This window comes from Hyperolius riggenbachi, chromosome 7 (genome assembly GCF_040937935.1).
Source record: "Hyperolius riggenbachi isolate aHypRig1 chromosome 7, aHypRig1.pri, whole genome shotgun sequence".
NCBI classification, from domain to species: domain Eukaryota; kingdom Metazoa; phylum Chordata; class Amphibia; order Anura; family Hyperoliidae; genus Hyperolius; species Hyperolius riggenbachi.
Genome location: NC_090652.1, coordinates 15,040,943 through 15,057,253, shown reverse-complemented (window position 1 = coordinate 15,057,253; position 16,311 = coordinate 15,040,943). Strand labels below are relative to the sequence as shown.

The 16,311-nt window shown below is 49.4% G+C and overlaps 1 protein-coding gene across 1 annotated transcript in view; it reads right to left on the bottom strand.

The window, feature by feature from the left end:
* Positions 1-15,583, bottom strand: part of LOC137525343 (uncharacterized) — a 440,546-nt gene extending 424,963 nt beyond the window's left edge. The window contains exon 1 of the mRNA XM_068246397.1: positions 15,249-15,583. The gene's annotated coding sequence lies outside the window, so the exon portion shown is untranslated. The remainder of the gene's footprint in view (positions 1-15,248) is intronic.
* Between the last annotated feature and the right edge of the window lie 728 nt (positions 15,584-16,311).

Below are 16,311 nucleotides of genomic sequence, written 5' to 3'. Positions count from 1 at the left end.
TGTAAGGAGGATGAAGGACCTACTGATGGTGCATGTTTGGATTTTTCTGAGGCAAGCGAAGCTGGGCAGGATGATTACGATGATGACGATGATAGGGATCCTCTGTATGTTGCCAATAGAGGAGATGAAGAGGGGGACAGTTCAGAGGGGGAGTCAGAGAGTAGTAGGAGGAGAGAAGTTGCTGAAAGAAGCTGGGGCAGCTCTTCGTCAGAAACAGCTGATGGTAGTATCCGGCACCATGTATCGCCACCTATGTACAGCCAGCCAACTTGCCCTTCAGCATCAGCTGCTGAGGTCCCCATAGTGCCCACATCCCAGGATGGCTCAGCGGTGTGGAAATTTTTTAATGTGTGTGCCTCAGATCGGAGCAAAGCCATCTGTTCGCTCTGCCAACAAAAATTGAGCTGTGGAAAGGCCAACACTCACGTAGGGACAAGTGCCTTACGAAGGCACCTGAAGAAAAGGCACAAACAGCAATGGGATGGCCACCTGAGCAAAAGCAGCAGCAGCAGCAGCACACAAAAGAAAAGTCACCCTCCTTCTCCTCTTCCTCCTTCAGGTGCATCATCTGCTTCTGCAGCTTTCTCCCTTGCACCTTCACAGGCACCCTCCTCCCCTCCGCCTCTGCCCTTGAGCAGTTCCTGCTCCTCTGCCCACAGCAGCAGTCAGGTGTCCGTGAAGGAAATGTTTGAGCGGAAGAAGCCAATTTTGGCCAGTCACCCCCTTGCCCGGCGTCTGACAGCTGGCGTGGCGGAACTGTTAGTTCACCAGCTGTTACCATACCGGCTGGTGGACTCTGAGGCCTTCCGTAAATTTGTGGCCATCGGAACACCGGAGTGGAAGATGGCCATACCCCAACTGCACCGTGAAGTTGAGAGGCAAGTGGTGTCATCTCTTGCGAAGAGCGTTGGGTCAAGGGTCCACCTGACCACGGATGCCTGATCTGCCAAGCACGGGCAGGGCCGCTACATTACGTACACAGCCCATTGGGTCAACCTGGTGGTGAACGATGGCAAGCAGGGCGCAGCGGACCAAATTGTGACACCTCCACGGCTTGCAGGCAGACCTCCTGCCACCTCCTCTCCTCCTGCTACATGCTCTTCGCTGTCCTCCTCCTCCTTGGCTGAGTGGCAGTTCTCCTCTCCAGCTACACAGCCCCAGCTCCGCAGGGCCTATGCTGCATGCCAGGTACGACGGTGTCACGCCATCTTAGACATGTCTTGTCTCAAAGCGGAGAGTCACACTGGAGCAGCTCTCCTGGCTGCTCTTAAGAAACAGGTGGATGAGTGGCTGACCCCGCACCACCTGGAGATAGGCAACGTGGTGTGCGACAACGTCAGCAATCTGCTTGCCGCTTTGCATATGGGGAAGCTGACACACATACCCTGCATGGCACATGTCATGAATCTAGTTGTTCAAAGATTTGTGGCAAAGTACCCTGGCTTAGCGGATGTCCTGAAGCAGGCCAGGAAGTTCTGTGGGCATTTGAGGCGGTCTTACACAGCCATGGCACGCTTTGCGGAAATTCAGCGGAAAAACAACATGCTGGTGAGACACCTGATTTGCGATAGCCCGACTCGCTGGAATTCGACCCTGCTCATGTTCTCCCGCCTGCTAGAACAGAAGAAAGCCGTCACCCAGTACCTCTACAACTACAGTAGAATGAAACAGTCTGGGAAGATGGGGATGTTCTGGCCCGACAACTGGACACTGATGAAAAATGCATGCAGGCTCATGCGGCCGTTTAAGGAGGTGACTAACCTGGTGAGCCGCAGTGAGGGCACCATCAGCGACTTAATTCCCTATGCTTACTTCTTGGAGCGTGCTGTGCGTAGAGTGGCGGATGAAGCTGCGAATGAGCGTGACCAGGAACCGTTACGGCAGGAACAGGCATGGGACCAATTTTCATCAGACCCAGCTGTTTCCTCAACACCTGCGGCAGCACAGAGGGGGGAGGAGGAGGAAGAAGAGAAGTCGTGTGCAGAAGACGAGTCAGACTCAGAGGATGATGAGCAAGGTGTTTCTTTGGGGGAGGAGGAGGAGGGGACGGCGGCAGGAGAACAACCGCAGCAGGCGTTGCAGGGGGCTTGTGCTGCTCAACCTTCCCGTGGTATTGTTCGCGGCTGGGGGGAGGAGGTTGACTTACGTGACGTCACTGAGGAAGAGCAAGAGGAGATGGAGGGTACTGGATCCGACTTTGTGCAGATGTCGTCTTTTATGCTGTCCTGCCTGTTGAGGGACCCCCGTATAAAAAACCTCAAGGGGAATGAGCTGTACTGGGTGGCCACACTACTAGACCCTCGGTACAGGCACAAAGTGGCGGACCTGTTACCAACTCACCTGAAGGTGGAAAGGATGCAGCACATGCAGAACCAGCTGTCAACTATGCTTTACAATGCCTTTAAGGGTGATGTGACAGCACAACGCCAGCAAGGTACCACTGCCACTAATCCTCCTCCCGTGTCCACGCAGTCAAAGACAGGACGCTCCAGTGATCTCATGGTGATGTCGGATATGCGGACGTTCTTTAGTCCAACGCCTCGCCGTAGCCCTTCCGGATCCACCCTCCACCAACGCCTGGAACGGCAGGTAGCCGACTACCTGGCCTTAAGTGTGGATGTAGACACTGCTGTGAACAGCGATGAGGAACCCTTGAACTACTGGGTGCGCAGGCTTGACCTGTGGCCAGAGCTGTCCCAATTTGCCATCCAACTTCTCTCCTGCCCTGCCACAAGCGTCCTGTCAGAAAGGACCTTCAGCGCAGCTGGAGGCATTGTCACTGAGAAGAGAAGTCGCCTAAGTCACAAAAGTGTTAAGTACCTCACCTTTATCAAAATGAATGAGGCATGGATCCCGGAGGGCTGCTGCCCGCCCCAAGACTAAGTCAGCCCCCGCACACACAGCATCTCTGCCTGCACGCCGTGTGACTGGCTGCCTGGCCTGCCCCAAGAAGACTAAGTCGCTCCCAGTCCCTCCACACAGCATGTCTGCCTGCAGGCCGCTTGACTACCTTCTCCGCCACCACCAACAGGGTCCGGGACTCCAGGCGGATTGCTGAATTTTTTAGGCCCGAGGCTAGCAGCGGCCGCTGTAATAATTTTTCTGGTGCGTGTACATGACTGCCTAATTTTTCTGGCTGCACTGCGGGCAGCTGCAACAACAAAAGAAAAGGCATGTACATGCGCCCATTCCCCTTCGTGATCATTACCTTGCCGTGGTGAAGGGGCTTGCGTATCACAATGAAGCAATGACCGGCGCCTCGATGAGTGTCTCGGGGGGCACACAAAAGATAATAAGGTCGTTGCTTCATTGTGGTCAGACCAAATTTGATCAGCTGGACAGTCACTGTTCTGTCATTCAGCTACATCAGCCAGGCGACCATATGGGCTGTAAAGCCACCAAAACCTGCACTCTCGCCATGGTGCGCACCAGTCCAGCACGGCCGTCACTACACAAACAGCTGTTTGCGGTGCGTTACACGGTGAGTTTGGTGTGTCAGTGTGAAGCAGTACCTTAAATTACACTACCTGATTGATGTATACACATGCAAGATGTTTTAAAGCACTTTAGGCCTGTCATTTAGCATTCAATGTGATTTCTGCCCTTTGCGTCTTTGCGTCAAATCCAGATTTTTCCCCGGGACGTTTGGCGTGTATCCCACTCCGCCATGCCCCCCTCCAGGTGTTAGACCCCTTGAAACATCTTTTCCATCACTTTTGTGGCCAGCAGAATTTTTTTTTCCCAAAGTTCGCCTCCCCATTGAAGTCTATTGCGGTTCGCGAACTTTTCCGCGAACCGAACGTTCCTAGGAAGTTCGCGAACCCGGTTCTGGAACCTAAAATCGGAGGTTCGGCCCAACTCTAGTGAAGAGAGACTCCACATCCAAACCAACCAAAAGCCAATTGTCCTCCACATGTATGTAGCCAATCTCCGCCACCGATTATGTGCCTCTTTGTGATCACACATACTGTCTACCAGTATTGAATATTGTTAGTAGTACTGCATACCCTCAATATGGAAAAAATTCTGAGCCATAGGGGGCGCCCAGTGCACCCCACATACTGCATACCGCAGGATGTACAAGATGTGACTCATGATCCTGCCTCATTAGCAGAGAATAAAGCAGCAAGTTTATTAAAGTAAACCTGAAAGGAAAAGTGCCCCAATAAATACTTACCTCAGTATCCCCATACCTCTCACCCCCCCACCAATCCAGTGCTGGGACCCTCAAACCTCCTCACCAGAAACTCTTGATGAGAACCAATCTGAGCAGACAGGAGAAACTGGCACTAAAAATCTCACAGCAAACAAAGCTACAGTTATTAGAGAAGCAGACGAGGGAGGAGGAGTGATGCTGCGAAACTGAACAGCTCACACCAAAGAAGCCAGACAGATTTTATAAAAAAATAGCAAGAGAGAGGGCGCATGTGCAAGCCACCCAAGATGGCAACATAGGAGACAAGTTCCGCTCACCGCCGCTCTTTACAGCCGCCTCCTCCGCTCTAGAAGCACCAGAGACCGGGGGTTTTGCTGGAAACGGCTTCCGCACACTCCCCTGAGTGAAATGGCGACCAAAGGGGGCTCTAAATCTTCTACCTCAGCGGGCGCTATGGACAATTTCCTCCGTCCCTCCCCCAGCCAAGATGGCGCCGATCACACGGAGCAGCCAGACGCTCCGTCCTCCGACCAGGCAAGTGAAAGAGACAACACACAGCCACTCACCGCTGCATTATTAGAACTAACTTTGGACAAACACTACCACAGCTTACAAGACTCTCTGCTAAAAGTTATTATGGCTGCTGTGGGGGAAATACGTGCTGACATGGCAGGGCTGGGGGAGCGCACACAGGCCTTAGAAGAAAAGGTGGATGCACTAGCTATAAAGCAGGCTGATTTAGCAGAAGATCAACAACTTATGCAATCTGATTTGAAATCAGTACGTCTAGCCCAAAAAGATATGGAAAACAAGGGAAAAGAGACAAAATGTGCGCATTAAAGGGGTCTGTATGTCTCTGAAGAATGAACATATTGTCTCCTATCTGAAAGAACTGTTCCACACTATCGTTCCAGATTTGCCAGAAGAGATGTGGAGAATAGATAGAGCTCACAGATCCTTAGGGGAAAGGAAACCAGGCTCAAAGACACCTAAGGACATCATTGCTAAACTACACTATTATGAGGCAAAAGATGCTCTATTTAAAGCTCTGCGAAACTCCTCAAACATCCCATTTAAAGGAGACGAGATTGCTATTTACAATGACTTATCTTTGATACTTTAGCAAAACGCAGTAATTGTAATCAAACAAGGTCTTATCCTAACATTCAGGGATGCTCGGGTAGTACTTTTTAAAACCCGAATGGAATAGATTCGGATATCTGGATCCGACCTTGCGGATATCCGCGTGAACTCAGATATCCAACCAAATTACCAGCGGATACCCGACCTATTCGGGTATCCGGATAGAAAAACCGGAAGTGCCCTTTAAATAGCTTTACAAAGGGGTTTTAGGGTAAATAATGCATGTAGCATCATGTTTTTTTAAAGGGAAACACTAATTTATTCTTTGGTTGACATAAAATGAAAAAAAAAAAAAAAAAGGCCTGTAAATTATTAACATCAGGATAGGTTCCAGACAGCGGTCGACGGTCATGCAGCCCACATTGTGTCCAAAGTCCAAACGCACAACTGGGACATGACAGTTTTCAGCCCAGACAGCTCCAAAAAAAATTACACCTCAATTGTGTTTTGGGTTAAATATAGGTGGTGGTATCAGCAGCAGTTGCCTGTGGCACAGTGGCGGTGGGAGCCAGCTTGCTTCAGCCTCTTGAACTCTTCATGCTCAACAACATGTTTTTTTGGCCAGATGGGTGATGAAGCTGGAGGTGCCATACTTGTAGGGGTCCCAACCTCTGCTCATCTGTAGTTTGCACACATTGCATATGGCAAACATTCTATCCAATGAGGGCAGAGTGAAAAACCGCCAGATTGGGGAGGTGAATATTCCCCTGCGGCCTGAATGGGATGCTGCTGCTTATCTCCCTGTGGCGGTTGAGTGGTGCGGCTGGTGGTAGCGGCAGAAGGCTGTGGTGGGTCCCGCATTCCACGGCCACTGTGTGCAATGCTGATCCTCCGTGCCAAACTCACCGACGCATCCTCCTACTCAGAGTCAGAGTTGACATCCCCATCCTGTGGATGGTAGTCACGGTCCTTCATCTCATCATCAACATCATACCCCCCTCCTCAAGACCCAGAACATCCTCCTCAAACTCCTTGCGGCTAACAGCCCTGAGTTCAATCTTGGCACCTGGAGCAAAAAGCTCGCTGACTGAGGGTAGGCTGCCCGCTGGGGTCGACACTGACACAGCAGACCTGAGGGTGGCCGTAATGTTGCTCCCTGTCCTCTTGCCCTTGCTGCCCCTCCCCCGGCTGCCGGTGCCAGCAGACATAGTACAACTTATACGTGATGATGTCACCAGATGATGTGGGGTACTTTTACTTTAATAAAATTGGGGTTGGACTTTAAATCAAATCAGCACGGAGTGACAGACCGCAGAGTGGAGGACAGACAGTGCACACTATCTGTCTAACTGTCACACTGACAATGCTCAGCACAGCAGCACTGCAGTAATCTGTAGTAAGCTAATACAGTACTACTCTCTCTAACAACTAACTGCAGTACTAACTAACTATACAATACAATAACACAGTAATCCTATTCCCTCCCTAACCTATACTGTCCTGCTGGCCTGCACAGCACACAGATACAGACAGGACCTAACTGAGTGAATATAATCAAACAAGCTAGCTAGCTAAAAAAAACAATAGAACTATAGTGTAGGGAAGGTGTTTAGCACTCAAAGCTTTAGGTTTATCACTGTATACAGCACTTGCTAAGCCAACAGCACTGGAGCAAGTCTGTCAATGACCAGCCAGCCAGCCAGCCACACAAGCAAGCAAGGACGATCTGTCTCATGCCAGCCCTCCTTACTATACAGGGGGGCTAGCCAGGGTTCCCTTCTGTGATTGGGTGCCAGGGCTTAGGCTGGGAGGCCTCTGATTGGCTCAATGAGGTCAGGTGGGGCTGGCCAGGGTTCCCCTCTGTGATTGGTTGCTAGGGCTTCTGCTGGGAGCCCTCTGATTGGCTCAATGACATCTCCTTAGTTACAGTACCCGGATCTACAGTACCCGCGGATATCCGGATTATGCGGCCCAGGTACCCGGAATCCGGATCCGACCGGATAGCGGAAAAATGGTCGGATACCCGGGTTACCTGGGTATCCGGGATTCGGATGAGCATCCCTGCTAACATTAACTGATGTAGATGATGCCTCCACATCCCTCACTCGCCCAGCGATAACCTCCTCACCACCGAAGAAAATCCAGCATGTTTCTGAATGGACTAAACAACCACTGAGGAGCCTCACGTTCTCAGATAGAAAAAGAAGACATGGATGATCACCCTGCTTGAATATACCCTTAGAACGCTATGATTCTCAACCTTATTCTGGGAACTCCCTGCAGTTATAACCTTTTCCTTTTTTTGTTTGTTATTTTTTTTTATATCCAGCCATAAGAATATACCACACCTCTTTTTCCATGACTGAAAGTTGAGTTAACATTTATGTGACTAGCTGGGTTAGTAGAGAAATACCTTCAATCTATTCCTGATATACAGCTCACGTAGCCCCCCCCCCCCCCCCCCAGTCTTTGTTTTTGTCTTAAGGGCGGCGGGATGGAGCCTATCTTGACACCTATTGATGGTTTATGACATGTTTATTATTATGGTTTATTCTAATGCTCTTATTCTTGGGACTAGATCAAATCGGATGGTTGATTGGCCTCAAAGTCGATAGATGTATGGCCACCTTAACCACTTGAGGACCTAGGGCTTTCTACCCCTTAAGGACCGGCCACTTTTTTTCCATTCAGACCACTGCAGCTTTCACGGTTTATTGCTCGCTCATACAACCTACCACCTAAATGAATTTTGGCTCCTTTTCTTGTCACTAATAAAGCTTTCTTTTGGTGTGATTTGATTGCTCCTGCGATTTTTACTTTTTATTATATTCAGCAAAAAAGACATGAATTTTGGCAAAAAAATGATTTTTTTTAACTTTCTGTGCTGACAGTTTTCAAATAAAGTAAAATTTCTGTATACATGCAGCGCGAAAAATGTGGACAAACATGTTTTTGATAAAAAAAAAACCCATTCAGCGTATATTTATTGGTTTGGGTAAAAGTTATAGCGTTTACAAACTATGGTGCAAAAAGTGAATTTTCCCATTTTCAAGCATCTATGACTTTTCTGACCCCCTGTCATGTTTCATGAGGGGCTAGAATTCCAGGATAGTATAAATACCCCCCAAATGACCCCATTTTGGAAAGAAGACATCCCAAAGTATTCACTGAGAGGCATAGTGAGTTCATAGAAGATATTATTTTTTGTCACAAGTAAGCGGAAAATGACACTTTGTGACAAAAAAAAAGAAAAAAAAAAAAAAAGTTTCCATTTCTTCTAACTTGCGACAAAAAAAAATGAAATCTGCCACGGACTCACCATGCCCCACTCTGAATACCTTGAAGGGTCTACTTTCCAAAATGGGGTCATTTGTGGGGTGTGTTTACTGTCCTGACATTTTGGGGGGTGCTAAATTGTAAGCACCCCTGTAAAGCCTAAAGGTGCTCATTGGACTTTGGACCCCTTAGCGCAGTTAGGCTGCAAAAAAGTGCCACACATGTGGTATTGCCGTACTCAGGAGAAGTAGTATAATGTGTTTTGGGGTGTATTTTTACACATACCCATGCTGGGTGGGAGAAATATCTCTGTAAATGACAATTTTTTAATTTTTTTTACACACAATTGTCCATTTACAGAGTTATTTCTCCCACCCAGCATGGGTATGTGTAAAAATACACCCCAAAACACATTATACTACTTCTCCCGAGTACGGCGGTACCACATGTGTGGCACTTTTTTACACCCCAAGTACGCTAAGGGGCCCAAAGTCCAATGAGTACCTTTAGGATTTCACAGGTCATTTTGCGACATTTGATTTCCAGACTCCTCCTCACGGTTTAGGGCCCCTAAAATGCCAGGGCAGTATAGGAACCCCACAAATGACCCCATTTTAGAAAGAAGACACCCCAAGGTATTCCGTTAGGAGTATGGTGAGTTCATAGAAGATTTTATTTTTTGTCACAAGTTAGTGGAAAATGACACTTTGTGAAAAAAAACAATAAAAATCTATTTTCCGCTAACTTTTGACAAAAAATAAAATCTTCTATGAACTCACCATACTCCTGACGGAATACCTTGGGTGTCTTCTTTCTAAAATGGGGTCATTTGTGGGGTTCCTATACTGCCCTGGCATTTTAGGGGCCCTAAGCCGTGAGGAGGAGTCTGGAAATCAAATTCCGCAAAATGACCTGTGAAATCCTAAAGGTGCTCATTGGACTTTAGGCCCTTTAGCGCAGTTAGGGTGCAAAAAAGTGCCACACATGTGGTATCGCCGTACTCGGGAGAAGTAGTACAATGTGTTTTGGGGTGTATTTTTACACATACCCATGCTGGGTGGGAGAAATAACTCTGTAAATGGACAATTGTGTGTAAAAAAAATCAAAAGATTGTCATTTACAGAGGTATTTCTCCCACCCAGCATGGGTATGTGTAAAAATACACCCCAAACACATTGTACTACTTCTCCCGAGTACGGCGATACCACATGTGTGGCACTTTTTTGCACCCTAACTGCTCTAAGGGGCCCAGAGTCCAATGAGTACCTTTAGGCTTTACAGGGGTGCTCACAATTTAGCACCCCGCCCACTTGCCAGGACAGTTAACAAACCCCACAAATGACCCCATTTTGGAAAGAATACACAACAAGGTATTCCATGAGGGTAATGGTGAGGTCATTGAACATTTTATTTTTTGTCACAAGTAAACGGAAAATGACACTTTGTTAAAAAAAAAAAATAAAAAAAAAATTCTGCTAACTTGTGACAAAAACTAAAATCTTTTATGAACTCACCGTGCACCTCACATAATACTTTAGGGTGTCCTCTTTCCAAAATGGGGTCATTTGTGGAGTCTGTCCTGGCATTTTAGGGTCTCTGCAATCATTACATGTATGGCCAGTATTAGGATTTTCTGCTATACTCCTTATATTGGGTATACAAGTAATGCACTCTGGGCTGAAAGGAAAAATGAACGGCAAACATACCTTGCTCCACATCAATGGCAGATCTTCCTCCACATCAATGGCAGTGATAACCTCAGGAGAGAGACACCCCGTGCCACCCTGCACTCAGGGTGAGCCACCAACTTATGTGACTGGGCCTCAGAACTTTAGTATACAGCATTATGCCTGTAGGATACAGCAATATGCCTGCCAATAGAGATGACTCTGTGTGGCATTAAAGCATCATCATAGGCCCAAATCACATATAAACCGGGGGTGTCCACACTCAAGGGAAATTCAAACATGCCGTCTTATATCGCCAACCCAGGACAGATCAGCAATATCAAGCATGGAAACCGATCCTTCTTCCCACTTTTATGCTTACCCGTTTGGTCTTCAAGCTTACCTCTCCTCTCCCTGCGACAATGTGCAAAAGACCACTGAGTGTGTGCCTACTCCTGTGTCTGGAGTTCCCTAGGTTCTAATAGTGTACCTGCTCGTGGTACCTCTCAAAACACGGCCCTACGCATAGGCCAGGCTGGTCAGGACAGCGGGGACAATAAAAACTGGTGTCATTCCTTCTTCCAGTCCTGCTGCAGACACGACAACGTTTTCTTCGGATGCGTTGACCTGGGGCACACGGAATCTGATAGGCGTAATGCCTACCATGCAGTCGGCTAGTTGCATCTGGGGGGGGGGGGGGGGGGGGGCTGGCACCTCCTGGATACAGGATGTCCAGAATGATCTGTTCCTGAAATTGGAGGAAAGATCCAGTTCTCCCAGCCTTACTGTAGAGAACAAAGCTGTTGTAAACTGCCAATTGAATCAGATAAAAAGACACTTTCTTATACCAGCGTCTTGTTTTCCGGGTCATTAAATAGGGCGCTAACCTCTGGTCATTGAAGTCCACCCCTCCCATGTTGACATTATATTCGTGGACGACAAGGGGCTTTTCAATGACCTTAGTTGCCCGTTGAATTTGGACTGTCGTGTCTGTGTGAATGGTGGACAGAAAGTAAACGTCCCTCTTGTCCCTCCATTTCACCGCGAGCAGGTCTTCAGTACGCAAGGCGGCCCTCTGCCCCCGTTCAAGTCTGGTGGTAATGAGCCGTTGGGGGAAGCCCTGGCGACTAGGCCGCGCAGTGCCACAGCATCGGATTCCTTCTAACTTTAAGTGCTGAAAGAGGGCCACACTTGTGTAATAATTGTCCACAAAAAGATGGTACCCCTTCTGGAACAAGGGTGACACCAAGTCCCACACAACCTTTCCACTGCTCCCCAGGTAGTCAGGGCATCCGACCGGCTCCAATTTTGGGCCTTTTCCCTCATAGACCCTAAAACGACATGTATAGCCTGTGGCCCTTTCACAGAGCTTATACAGTTTCACCCCATACCGGGCGCGCTTGCTTGGGATGTACTGTTTGATGCCAAGGCGCCCGGTAAAGCGTAAGAGGGACTCGTCTACGCAGATGTTCTGTTCAGGGATATAAGCATCTGCAAATGTTGATGACAGGTGGTCTATAAGGGGCCGAATTTTGTGGAGCCGGTCATAAGCAGGGTCTCCCTTTTCATGACAGGTTTCGTCGTCGTTAAAGTGCAGGAAGCGCAGGATGGACTCAAATCGTGTCCTGGACATGGCAGCAGGGTACAAGGGAACATGATGTACTGGGTTCGTAGACCAATACGACCGCAATACATTTTGTTTCATTAGTCCCAAGTGAAGGATAAGGGCCAAAAAGATTTTAATGTCGGAAACTTGGACTGGTTTCCACCCGAAAGGCTGGGCATACATGCTCTCCGGGTGCTCGGTGATGAATTGTGTGGCTTTACGGTTGGTCTCAACCACAATTAAGTCCAAGAGAACCTGGGTGATGAACAGCTGCAAAAATTCTAGGGCCGTTCCTAGATGAGCTGTCGCCACCTGGACTCCAGACTGGGCGGTGAAAGGGGGCACTACGGGTGCGGCGGAATCAGGGGATTGCCAATCTGGTTGTGCCAGCACCTCTGGGAGTCTATGGGTACTACGGGCCCGTCTTCTTCTTGGTGGCTGCGACGGGGGTACTACTGCACTTGCCACCGTACCAGTTTCAACTTCCATACTGACGCTCACCACTTCGCCAGGGTCTACGGAAGCACTGGCACTAAGTCCAGGAGATGCTGCGCTGCTGGTGCCTGCCTCACCAAGAAAACTATCAACAGCGCTAGCACCACCCTGCTGCCCTTGAGGCGGATCCTGCGCCACCTGCGGTCTAACGACTTGGGGTCTGGTACGCCTGGCTCTAGCTGGGACCATAGCCTCGTCATCACTATCGGTCAGGGAACCACTGCTTTCTACAGGTTCAAATTCGGACCCGGAAGATTCGACGGATGATTCTTCCCAAAAGAACTCATCCGACTGGTCCATGTACCTGTATACCTCGTCATCGGAAAGCCCCCTTCTTGCCATTTTGGATTGCTAAATTTATGGGGTTTTCCTCCGAGACTACCCAGAAAAAAAGAGCACCTACCTAGCAAAAAGGGAGTATTTGAGAGGTATTGGGGTTGGTGGGAAGTGGGGTCTCAGAGGCAATCAAACAATCACGGGACAATCAAATACAATTACAGCACAATCGACTCCAATCACAGCACAATCAAATCTGATGCACTCGGAAGGTGATGGGGGGAGGGTGGGATTGGGTGTGGCGGGAAGTGGGGTCTCAGGCAATCAAACAATCATGGGGCAATCGAAGCCGACCACGGGACAACGGGACAATCAAATACAATTACAGCACAATCGACTCCAATCACAGCACAAGCAAATCTGATGCACTCGGAAGGTGGTGGTTGGAGGTGGTGGGGGGGAGGGTGGGGTTGGATGTGGTGGGGGGGGGAGGGTGGGGTTGGGTGTGGTGGGAAGTGGGGTCTCAGGCAATCAAACAATCACTGGACAATCGAAGCAGATCACGGGACAATCAAATACAATCGCAGCACAATCAAATACAAGCGCAGCACAATCGAATACAAGCGCAGCACAGTCAAATACAATGCACTTGGACGGTGATTAGGGGGGGGGGGGGGGTCTGAGGGCGATTTGAGGGGGTGGGGGGTTGATCAGGAGCCTGCACGGGGCAGACTGAGTCCTGATCTGATGAGAGGCAGACACAGGGGGTTACTGATCAAAGATCAGTTAGTGATTGCTGGGGAGGACAGATGTAAACAAAGAGCAGGGGATGTAATCAGAAGGGGGGTATGAGGGCAATCGAGGGCCTGGGCAGGTGATTGGTTACCCCCGCGGGGCAGTTAGGGTCTGCTCTGATGGGTGGGGGTGCTGAGGGGTGATGGACAGGTGATAGACAGGTGATCAGAGGGGGATCAGAGGGTAAGGTAGCTGTATACAGATGTATACAGTATACAGGGGGGTAGTCTGGGATGGGGTCTGGGGGTGATCTAAAGGTAGGGGGGGGGGGATCAGGGGTGACTAGGAGGCAGTTAGGGACCTAAACTAAGAAACAGTGTCGCTAGTTAGTGGCAGGTGGGGGGGTGGGGGTTTTATAGGGGTGCAAGGGTGCTGGGCAGGGGTCTGCTGGGGTGATCAGGGGGGGTATGAGGCCTGGGGTGGGTGATCAGGGGGCTGCTGTGGCAAAAAACGCTGTTTGGCAAGTACTTACTAAATGCTTCCTCCTCGCTAGTGGTCTCTGCAACAATGAGACCACGAGGCGAGGAGGAAGCATGTATAAGGCACTTTGTTTACTTAACAAAGTGCCTTATACTTTCTGATTGGTGGATCCCCGAGATCCCTCCGCTCGCCGGCGCTGCTAAGTGGCCGGCGAGCAGAGGCAAAATGCCGGGCTTCCGAATCCCGGCGGAGGATCGCGTCACGGATGACGCGATCGCTCCGCCCATGCCCATACAAGGACCGCCGCATTTTGTCAATACGGCGGTCCTTGCGGCTTCTACTTCCCGGCCGCCATTTGTCTATAAGGCGGTCGGGAAGTAGTTAAAGTGGACCTGAAGATTGAATAAAAGCAAAGAGATTCACTTCTCGGGGACTTCTATTAGCCCCCTGCAGCCGTCCTGTGCCCACACATACCTGGAACGATCCTCTGGTCCCCCGCCAGGTGCAGTTTGGACTCGTTCGAGCTCCTTTCACTAGGAGCGTCCAGCGCAGATGCTGTAGAGATTTTATCGTACTGCACCTGCACAATACGCTGCCACAAGAGCGCAAACAAGGATGCGTGCAGCCAGAGCTGCGCAGGCACAGTGGCCGTTTACTTGTAAGATGGCAGTGAATAAACCGAGCCACAGTGAGGGACCAGAGGATCTTTGAGTACTGGCACGGGACAGGATGTCTGCAGGGGGCTGGGAGAAGTTCCAAGTAAAGTGAATCTTTTTTTCCCCAGTCTTTAGTTCTGCTTTAAAGGAGTTATAAGGCTAAATAAGAAAAATGAGGTTTACTCACCTGGGGCTTTCTCCAGCCCCTTGCTGCCGACTGTCCCACGCCGACCACTCTGCTCCCCGCTGCTGTTCCCGTTTCGCTGCACAGTGCATAGGCCGACGTGGTCCGCAGAACTACTGCGCAGTGCACCAAGTGGCGATGATTGACAGCGGCGGCTCACGCAGGTACAGTAAGGCCGACCCCGCGGTCGGCCTCTGCACCGTGCAATGAGGAGCAGAGCGGTCGGCGTGGGACAGTCGGCTGCAAGGGGCTGGAGAAAGCCCCAGGTGAATAAACCTCATTTTTCTTATTTAGCCTGATAACTCCTTTACGTGTTGAGGGAAGGTGAAACTAATGAGTTAAACTGACCCCAGTTCATGGCTCGTCAGCAGGAGGATATCAGTGCACATCATAACGCACCCTTCCCCCATGATTACATTCTGCCTGTGCCCTCATAAGCATCTCCAGGCAGACCAAAGAGAGGAAGGCTGGCAAGGTGGGGGATGATGAGGAACGAGAGGAGAGACACTCTCTGAGAGGGAAATACAGTTCCCCCCGCTCGCAGCACCTTGGTCAGAGCTGCAGTCAGGGGGTTGGGAGAAGGTACACAGGCAGGAACTACAGACAATGAACGTAAGACTGTGTCAGCCCAAACCTTTCTGTGTCGATTCATTGCTGTGCTTGACTGGCTGCTTCAGCTGCTGCCACTTTTATCTGTGGCACTGCTGGCTACACTTTCCTGCTGGCTGTCTTGTCCCCCAGTCTGTTTCTCGTGTGCTGGAGAGAGGGGGAGAAGGTCTGTCTCCACACTGTTGCGTCTGCTTTGCTCTCTGATGTTCACGGTTTCTCCACTACTCTTATCGCGCCTCTTTTCCTTTCAGCGTCTTCTCTGCCCTCCCTGCTCCTTCCCTCTGCAGTTTGATGGCCTCTCTCACTTCCCTCCATTCCTCTGCTGGCCTCGCTATCCACACTCCCTGTCTCCTGGCCTCTCACCCCCTTCCGCTGTCTTCTCTGCTCTGCTGCTCGCTCTGACTGTCAGTGGAGGTGCTTTATGCTTCCTACGAGGCGCCACCTGATGACGTAAAATGTAAATAACATGCCCGCAGGAACTCCTGAAAAAGGTTTCCCAGTGTCCTCTGCAAGCCTGCTGGCTGTAACCACGTGACTGCCGCGGCAGGCTATGTCACAGCCTCACAGGTGGGATGGGTTAATTAAATGATTTATTTTATCATTTTTATTTACATATTTTTAATCATATATTGTTAACTTTTAGCCAGTGATTTTTTAAAAGGATGCTGTTGGTCTATTTTGCTATTTAGAGTTCAGGTCCTCTATAAAGGGAGCTGAAATACTCCCAATTGCATGGTCAGATCACCAAGCATTTATTACAGAAATCGATTTATTCTCCCACACCCGCAAACCAAATTTTTGGAGATTAAATGAAACCTTATTACAAGATAAAGATTTTTTTATCTAGGCTTGCGGATGAATTGCAATCCTATTTCACAGTTAATACGGATTCGGTACGAGAGGATAGGAGGCGCCCTAGAGGGTACTCATAACATAGCTTTAGAATCAATCAACAATTTTTTACTGTAAACCTGTAACGATTGGTGAAGCACAGAGAGGATCTGATTACCGGTGATCTGCAGTATCACTGGGAATACAGATGTATACCAGATTATAAGTGATCTGCAGTATCACCGATAATCCGATAT